The sequence below is a fragment of the Lutra lutra genome, chromosome 3 (genome assembly GCF_902655055.1).
Source record: "Lutra lutra chromosome 3, mLutLut1.2, whole genome shotgun sequence".
Taxonomy (NCBI): Eukaryota; Metazoa; Chordata; class Mammalia; order Carnivora; family Mustelidae; genus Lutra; species Lutra lutra.
The window spans coordinates 76,739,126-76,748,221 of record NC_062280.1 but is presented as its reverse complement, the minus strand read 5'-3'; the positions used below and the strand labels follow the sequence as shown (position 1 = coordinate 76,748,221).

At 34.8% G+C, this 9,096-nt stretch overlaps 1 pseudogene; it reads right to left on the bottom strand.

Moving 5' to 3' along the window:
* Positions 1-7,241: 7,241 nt before the first annotated feature.
* Positions 7,242-7,951, bottom strand: LOC125095815 (transcription factor BTF3-like; annotated as a pseudogene).
* Between the last annotated feature and the right edge of the window lie 1,145 nt (positions 7,952-9,096).

The following is a 9,096-nucleotide window of genomic DNA, read 5'->3' as shown; positions in this document are numbered from 1 at the left end:
ACTATCCCTAGTGGCTTGGAAAAACACATGCTTAATGCAAACATGTCCAAAGTAGAATGCCTATTGAGAGAATGTGGCTCGGTGACCTATGAAAACACTCCAATCCTTGCTGAGCATTAAAGGGTTTAATATCTGCATCTCCACATAGCAGTGGTCCTTGAAAATATCAGGCTGTAAGGCATGATCTCAAGTACAAAACAAGATCAGTCTTTCAGCACTGTCAAAATTAAGAATTCTCCACAATAATGCTGTTCCCATTTAAAAAGAGCAAAATGAAGTCAGTTTCAAAGACCACAAGATGCTCCAATACGACCATCACTTAAGCTTTAATTCGTTTAAACTGCTTAATTCTAAGATCTGAGATTCCAAAAAGATACATAAAAAAATTACCTATTTTATTTTTTAAAAATAAGCTTTGTTTGAAATATGTTGAAAACTAAGATTGTTTTAAAGCTGACCTGTGTCTACTAAACACTTGAGGGTTTTTTTTTTCCATCTTATGAGAGTATTTCAATCCTTCTGATTTATCAGTATTTCAAAAAAAGATAAGCAGTAGGAAAATGTGTAATTTACTGTAATCTATATTTGACAGTACATGAATAAGACTATGTATAGCAAATAAAGCCACACAAATGGATTAAAAATGATTTTTAAAGTATGGGGGTGCTTGTCATAAGAAAACAAGGTGACTTAATAGAAGCCAGCCAAAATGAATTGCTTAAAGCTTCAGTTTAACTTGGATTTATCAAGTCTCAAATATATTACGATCTTCAACTTCAAATCATTTCAGTTTAACAAATGTCATAGTGCTTACTATGTGCAAAGCACTGTTCTAGCCTGTTACCTTCCTCCTGCCCCACTCAGCATTTTCAGATGTCGGCCTTTAAAAAAATCCATTATTGCTTGTCATTTGCTTCTCAGAGCACTGAGGATAATGAATCATGTGTTTCAAAAAAAATTAAAAACTTTTATGCTTCAAAAGGACATTTTCAAGTAAGTGAAATTTTTTTTTTTCAGATCCTGTCATATAACAAACTGTTATCAACAAAATAGAAAGAACTCCTGTAACACAGGTCTTACAAAAACAAATAACCAAATTAAAACCTAGGCAAAATATTTAAATAGGCATTTCTTCAATGAGCACATTAAAGAAAAAAATCATTAGTCACTAGGAAAATACAAAACAAAACTAAACAAAAACTGTTATACCCCTTAGGATGGCTAACATACAAAAGAGAATGAATAACCAGTGTTAGTGAAGATGTGGAGAAATTAGAGAAATTAGAACCCTTATATACCACTATAAATGTTTTAGAAAACAGTTTGGCAGTTATTTAAATTGTTGAACAAAAAGTAACTTTGACCTAGCACTTCTACTCCTAGGTATATACCCAAGATAATTCAAAGTGTCCACATAAAAGCCTGTTCATGAATATTCATAGCAACAGAATCCATGAAGATGGAAACAACTGAAATGTCTATCAACTGGTGAATGAAAAAATAAAATGATACATCCATAAATGTGGCATTATATAGTCATAAAAAGAAATTAAGTACTGATACATGCTATATAACATGGATTAACTTTTAAGACATTAGGCTAAATCAAAGATGCCAGGCAAAAATGGCTATATATTGTATAATTCCATTTATATGAAATTTTCAGAATAGGCAAATCCACAGAAATAGAAAGTAGATTAGTAGTTGCCAGGGCCTCAGGGAGTAGGAATGGGTAATGACTATTAATGGGTGATGAAATGTTCTGAAATCAGACAGTGGTGACAGTTACATAGTTCTGTGACTATCAGTGAGTTATAAACCTCAAAAGCATGAATTTTATGGTATATGAATTCTATAATAAAGCAGTTTTGAAAAACAGTCTGAGTCATCTTTAGTTTCAAATCTACCCTATAAAATATGGACATATTCTTTTATATACACACATACACATGTATACCCAAGCCCATAGTTTCTGGGTATTTGAAAATGCACATATTTGACTTTTCCTTAAGTGATGAAAAATCAGTTTGCTTGTGTTTCAAATTAACAAGCTAGTTCTATGTAGATATATAGATCTGTGGACCCATTTGACTATTTCTAGTATTTACCCAACATAGTATAATGCATATGGATCATTTCTGGAAAGATTCCTAGAACTTCCTAACTTAGAAGACATTAACAAGTTACATTGATTTCTATCAGGCCAATGTCATTATATTAAAAATCTAAGTACTTAAAATTTGTCAGCCAAAGGCATTTCTTTATATCATTTATTATGTGCCACTAGTTAGACAGCTATGAGAACTAAAGAAAGTTCAAATTAAAATATCTACACAGTTAGTCTTTCCCCTAAAATAACCCAATCTGGAAGATAGTATTATCACTTCTGCAGAGCAGTGAAATCATCAACTTATACAGGTCATGCTTATTTTTCTCTTCTACAAATTTCTTATCTATTGCACACAGACCCTTTTTGGGAAGCCACTAGTATGAGAGCAACAGAAGTGTGAATTTTCTAACACCTCTTTCTGTCAATATTTTCCTTTAAGTTCTCCCTTGTTCCATTACAAGTTTGGAGCTCAAGCCATTTTCTAGTCAATAGCTCTTTGTAGCTTTTGACTGAACCAAGAAATAAGGAGACTCTCTATGGAAAATCAAGTCATGATTGACCATTATAGAAGAATCAATTTTAGTCAGAAATACGTAAGTTTGTTTCACTTGAAAATTAAACTGGTGCAAGAGAACTAGGTTGTGCATACTGTGACTGACATAGTACACACTGAAGACAACCAATTGAACTGTCAACTTCATATGAGCAAATAATAAATAACTAGTTTTTAGGATCTTTTGATCTATATCATATATCTGGCATTATATTGCAGAATTATTAAAAAGCTTTTTCAATAGCTTTACAAAAAATACTAATCAACCTTATCCCAATTGTTTAACATACCATAAAGAATATTAATACTCCTGGTGTTATGTGAGTGGCAACCATAGACTTTATTATAATTTAGATCACTTTGGGAAAATTTTTATTTATAAAAATTGTATGTATAGGAGAATTAAAAAGCTAGAAGCAGTTAAGATAGTATTAACTAAACTTTTATAAAAGTTTATAATAATTGATAATTATGCTATCCTTCAAAAAAGCTCCAATTCACTTATTTTTTTTATTTTTTTTTTAAAGATTTTATTTATTTGTCAGAGAGAGAGGGAGAGAGAGCAAGCACAGGCAGACAGAATGGCAGGCAGAGGCAGAGGGAGAAGCAGGCTCCTGCTGAGCAAGGAGCCCGATGCGGGACTCGATCCCAGGACGCTGGAATCATGACCTGAGCTGAAGGCAGCTGCTTAACCAACTGAGCCACCCAGGCGTCCCATCCAATTCACTTATTTTTAAGAGAAAAATCTATGTTCAAACACAAATACCAACAAGTATGTCAAGCCCCAATGCTTTTTATTATTTATCTTCTACATTTCTAAGATTCAGGGATAAATAAGCAAAATCTTTCTCCTCTAAGCAAATGCAAAGATCACTAAAATTTATGAATAATGAAATCAAAGTAAACTGAGCAGCTTGGTAAAAGCAATATAGAACTTCTGAGACTGCAATTATTTTGGTTCATGTAATATTGACTTGGTTTTAGTAAATAGATACACTTCTTGCGTGGGCTTTGAGAAAATATGGAGCAAGTCAGACAAATTATACTTCAATACAAGACCAAAGAAAAACAACCCAAATAATAAAACCTTGGATCGGAAGATTTAGAATTCATCTAGTACATCTTCCCATTAATCAAGAATCCTCCTAACAACATTCCTAGCAGGTGATAATTCAAATGCTATTTTCTAAGTACCCCACTTGCCAAGAAAACAAGACTACATCATCGAGTGGCCACCTCCCAAGGTCAAGCTAGTTCTTCAGAAAGCAGCCTATTCTACTCTTACAATTCTGTTTCTTAGAAAATTCTTAAGTTGGGATAAAATCTTCTCTCTGGAATAACTATTTTTACTCTCCTTCATACCTTTTCTTCCTCCTTCTAGTCATCCTTCATGACCAACTTGTATCATAGCTTGAAGTCATAAATAATAACTCTTTCATGGAGCCAGGATTTGAATCCCAGCTGCCTGACTCCAGACTTCATCCTCTTAACCAGATTTCATTCTGTTTCCCTGTGATAGAGGAGCAAAAGGCAAATAATCCAGTCTTCCATGTTCTTTCAACCTCTGGTTTTCTTCTCACTACTCATTTTCTATATAAGTATATTGGATGAAAAAATTTTTTTTAATTTTATTTTTTATAAACATATAATATATTTTTATCCCCAGGGGTACAGTTCTGTGAATCGCCAGGTTTACACACTTCACAGCACTCACCATAGCACATACCCTCCCCAATGTCCATAATCTCACCCCCTCTCCCAACTCCCCTCCCCCCATCAACCCTCAGTTTGTTTTGTGAGATTAAGATTCACTTATGGTTTGTCTCCCTCCCAATCCCATCTTGTTTCATTTACTCTTCTCCTACCCCCTTAACCCCCCATGTTGCATCTCCTCTCCCTCATATCAGGGAGATCATATGATAGTTGTCTTTCTCCGATTGACTTATTTCGCTAAGCATGATACCCTCTAGTTCCAATATTGGATGAAAATTTTTAAAAAATATTTTCTGCCCGGAGTTTTTAAAGTACTAAAGGATTAAGTGAAAATATTTTAAGTAACTGAGTTTAACAGGTTATTAATGTTGAATATATAATTTTAAAACCCCTGAAATTATATGTGGTATTTTACATATGGGTATGTGTGAATGAGTGAGAGTGCAAGTGAGCATCTTTCCCCCTTGTGAGAAGATGTGTAGCTTTTACTATATTCTTAGATGGATTACAGATATACACATATACACAAAGTCAGCATTGCCTCAGATCACCTCTGATCAACCGAGTAAAAATATTTATCCATGTTTTCTTTTTTTTAAGATTTTATTTATTTATTTATTTGACAGATCACAAGTAAGTAGAGAGGCAGGCAGAGAGAGAGAGAGGAGGAAGCAGGCTTCGTGCTGAGCAGAGAGCCCAATGCGGGGCTTGATCCCAGGACCCTGAGATCATGACCTGAGCCGAAGGCAGAGGCTTTAACCCACTGAGCCACCGAGGCACCCCTATCCATGTTTTCTAAGAACATAAAGCAAGAGGAAAAAATTTCTTGAATGCAGGTGAATTGTGATTATAATTATCAAAGTTGGGAATTTAATCTTGAGCAAATTACTTGTTGACTCAGCCTCAGTTTCCTTTTTTGGAAACAGTGTAAAAATAGTACCTACCTTAAATAATTCCAAGACTAAATGAAAAGCATTTGGAACAATTTCTGACACATAGTTGGTACTAAAAATACCTTAATATTATGAAGAATATGGTGTGTCAGAATGGTCAAAGCTAAAAGAAGAATAAGACCTATCTTCCCAGATGATTTGGGAAAACTTATTTACACATTAAAACTAGTATTTTATTGAGTACAAAAAAATCTCCTGCCTGAATATGAACTAAAGTGGGGGACTTAGAAATTCATTCATGAAGCAGGCATGTTCTACTGAAACACCTCAGTATAAATATGTGAGAAACACTGGTGTGGGAATTCTCCAATTCGGCAGTTTAATAACATTTGCCAAAGAGGGAATAATTTCTTTATCAACAACAAAAAACAAAAACAAAAACAAAAAAACTGAAAAATGATCAATTTTACTAAAAAATTTTAACTTCTTATGGCATATACTGTCAGAAGACAATAATACTCCATAGGTCTCTCATTTTTACATGTCTTGGTAGCAGAGGTACTGACAAGTTTTCATGAATCATCTTTTCAAAGACATTTAATTACCAACAGCTTTGGGAAATAAAGATAGGGCATGTTTGCTGTCCAGCATAATAATGGCTCCCTATAGGAGAAATATTGGACAGATTTTCCTGTTGGCTGTTATGAAATACTGCCATGTTCTAAGCTTGGGGTACTATTCTGTAATGAAACCTACCACATGTGCAAACATTAATTACCTGGCCCTTGTCAATTAGGCTTCAGAAAAATCAACCCAGGAAAATGCTGACATTTTGGCTACTGCTATTGCTGTGAATAATGAACTATCCTTTTTCTCTGATCCAGAGGTCTCATGTCTTCTGCCAACATCCATGAAATTGTGGCGACCTAACTTATTAGCTCACAAGCAGGATAAAACCTTGCACCCTTCACAGTTATTTATTAAACACACACAAAACACACACATAATATCATTAAGTCTGGAGTCTGAAATGTAAATGATAAAATATACTTAACTATATGAAAGACAATGGGTCAGTAGCCTAAATTAAAATTAAAAAAAAAAAAAAAACCCTAGGGAAAAAAAAGAAAAAAAATTTTAATTGAGTTAAATGTATGAAAAGCAAAAAAATATATAAATGTTAAATATGTAAAAATACAAAAACTTTTATAAGAAAAATATGTTAAAGCAAAGAAAGGTTTAAATGGATTCTATTAGCTAGGATCTTGTTGGGAATGTTGGCATCCATATTCATCAGGGATACTGGACTGAAATTCTCCTTTTTGGTGGGGTGTTTGCCTGGTTTGGGGATAAGGGTAGTGCTGGCTTCATAAAAAGAGTCTGGAAGTTTTCCTTCTGTTTCTATTTTTTGAAACAGCTTCAGAAGAATAGGTATTATTTCTACTTTGAATGTTTGGTAGAATTCTCCAGGGAATCTATCAGGTCCTGGGCTCTTGTGTTTTGGGAGGTTTTTGATCACTGCTTCAATCTCATTACTAGATATTGGTCTATTCAGGTTTTCAATTTCTTCCTGATTCAGTTTTGGAAGTTTATAGGTTTCCAGGAATGCATCCATTTCACCTAGGTTGCTTAACTTATTGGCATATAACTGTGGATAATAATTTCTGATGATCATTTCTATTTCCTTGGTGTTAGTTGTGATCTCTCCCTTTTCAATCATAATTTTATTCATTTGGGTCCTCCCTTGTTTCTTTTGGATTAGTTTGGCCAATAGTTTATCAAATTTATTTATTCTTTCCAAAAACCAGCTTCTAGTTTCGTTGATGTGTTCTACTGTATCTCTAGTTTCTATCTTATTGATCTCTGCTCTAATCTTGATTATTTTCCTTCTTGTGTGTGGGGTTGACTCAATTTGTTGTTGATTCTCCAGTTTTTTTTTTCCCTAGGCAAAGAACTTTATTAATCTTGTTTCAAACTTTATTCCCAGGCTTCTTCATCTTAATTAGCTGCAAAGAATGAATTGCATATAAGCAAAAACTCAAAAGAGCTGCAGTGTCCAAGGGGCTTGGGCTTAAAAATATTAGAAATCTAGATTTTATCAGATCCATGAACAAAATTTTAAAAAGCAGTCATAATATAAAATAGCAGCTCCCAGTAACTTCTTCAAGTTTTATCTTCTCCAGAAGTTGACTCAATTCAGTTTGCTTCATTCTTGGAAGCTTCATCAAAATTCTCCACAAGATCTGGAACTTCATCATCATCATCCTCTCCAGTAGCAAGTGGTGCTTTTCCATCCACAGATTGTTTGGGCAGAGCTTCAGCCAGTCTTCTTAAACTAGTCAGACTGTCTGCACCAAGTTGGTTTAAAATACTGGGTAGCATTTCTGTCAGCTGCTTTGTCTAAGCATGGCCTGTAATGGTGAAAGTGTTCGCTGTCAGCAATGCCTGAACTTTGGGGTTGTTAAAGTGGATCACTGTTCCTTGGTTTGAGAACATATTCACTTCTTCAATACCAGAGATATTGTTTACCCCTAACTTCTTTAAGGAGAACTGAAGTTTTTTATCATCTGCTGTAGCTGTCCTATGAACCACCTTCTTTCGGCAAGCAGTTCCTTTCCCACCAATGCGCGCTCGTACTTGCAGTTTGGCAAGTTTCTCCTGGTTCATGATAGTTTCTTTCATCTTGTTGGAGCGGAAATGGGACCACGCGGGGGACTAGGGTTGGCGCTCAGGGGATCTCAGGCAGACCAGCTGATATTAGGTGCACACACGTGGGGATGCAAGATGGCCGATTCTCCAGTTTTTTAAGGTGTACAGAGAACTGGTGTATTCTGGATTTTTCAATTTTTTTGAGGGATGCTTGGATGGCTATGTATTTCCTTCTTAGGACTGCCTTTGCTGTATCCCATAGGTTTTGGACCAAAGTGTCTTCATTCTCGTTGGTTTCCATGAATTGTTTAAGTTCTTCTTTGATTTCCTGGTTAATCCAAACATTCTTAAGCAGGGTCCACTATGACCAGGTGGGATTTATCCATGGGATGCAAGAGTGGTTCAACATTCACAAAACAATCAATGTGATAGAAAAAAATCAATAAAAAAAGAGAGAAGAACCACACAGTCCTCTCAATTGATGCAGAAAAAGCATCTGACAAGATACAGCATCTGTTCCTAATTAAAACAATTCAAAGTATAGGGATAAAAGGAATATTCCTCAACCTCATAAAATCTATCTATGAAAAACAAACAGCTAATATCATCCTCAATGGGGAAAAGCTGACAGCCTTCCTTTGAGATCAGGAACACAAGGATGTCCACTCTCGCCACTGTTGTTCAACATAGTACTAGAAGTCCTAGCAACAGCAATCAGAAAACAAAAAGAAATAAAAGTTATTCAATTTGGCAAAGAAGAAGCCAAACTCTCTCTTTGCAGATGATATGATACTTTATATGGAAAACCCAAAAGACTCCACCCCCAAACTACTAGAACTCATACAGCAATTCAATAATGGGACAGGATACAAAATCAATGTATAGAAATCAGTTGCTTTCTTATACACTAACAATGAAAACATAGAAAGGGAAATTAGAGAATTGATTCCATTTACTATAGCACCAAGAACCATAAGATACCTGGGAATAAACCTGACCAAAGAGGTAAAGGATCTGTACTTGAGGAACTACAGAACACTCATGAAAGAAATTGAAGAAGACACAAAAAGATGAAAGAGTATTTCATGCTTATGGATCAGAAGAATAAACACTGTTAAAATGTCTATACTGCCTAGAGCAATCTATACTTTCAATGCCATCCCGATCAAAATTCCACT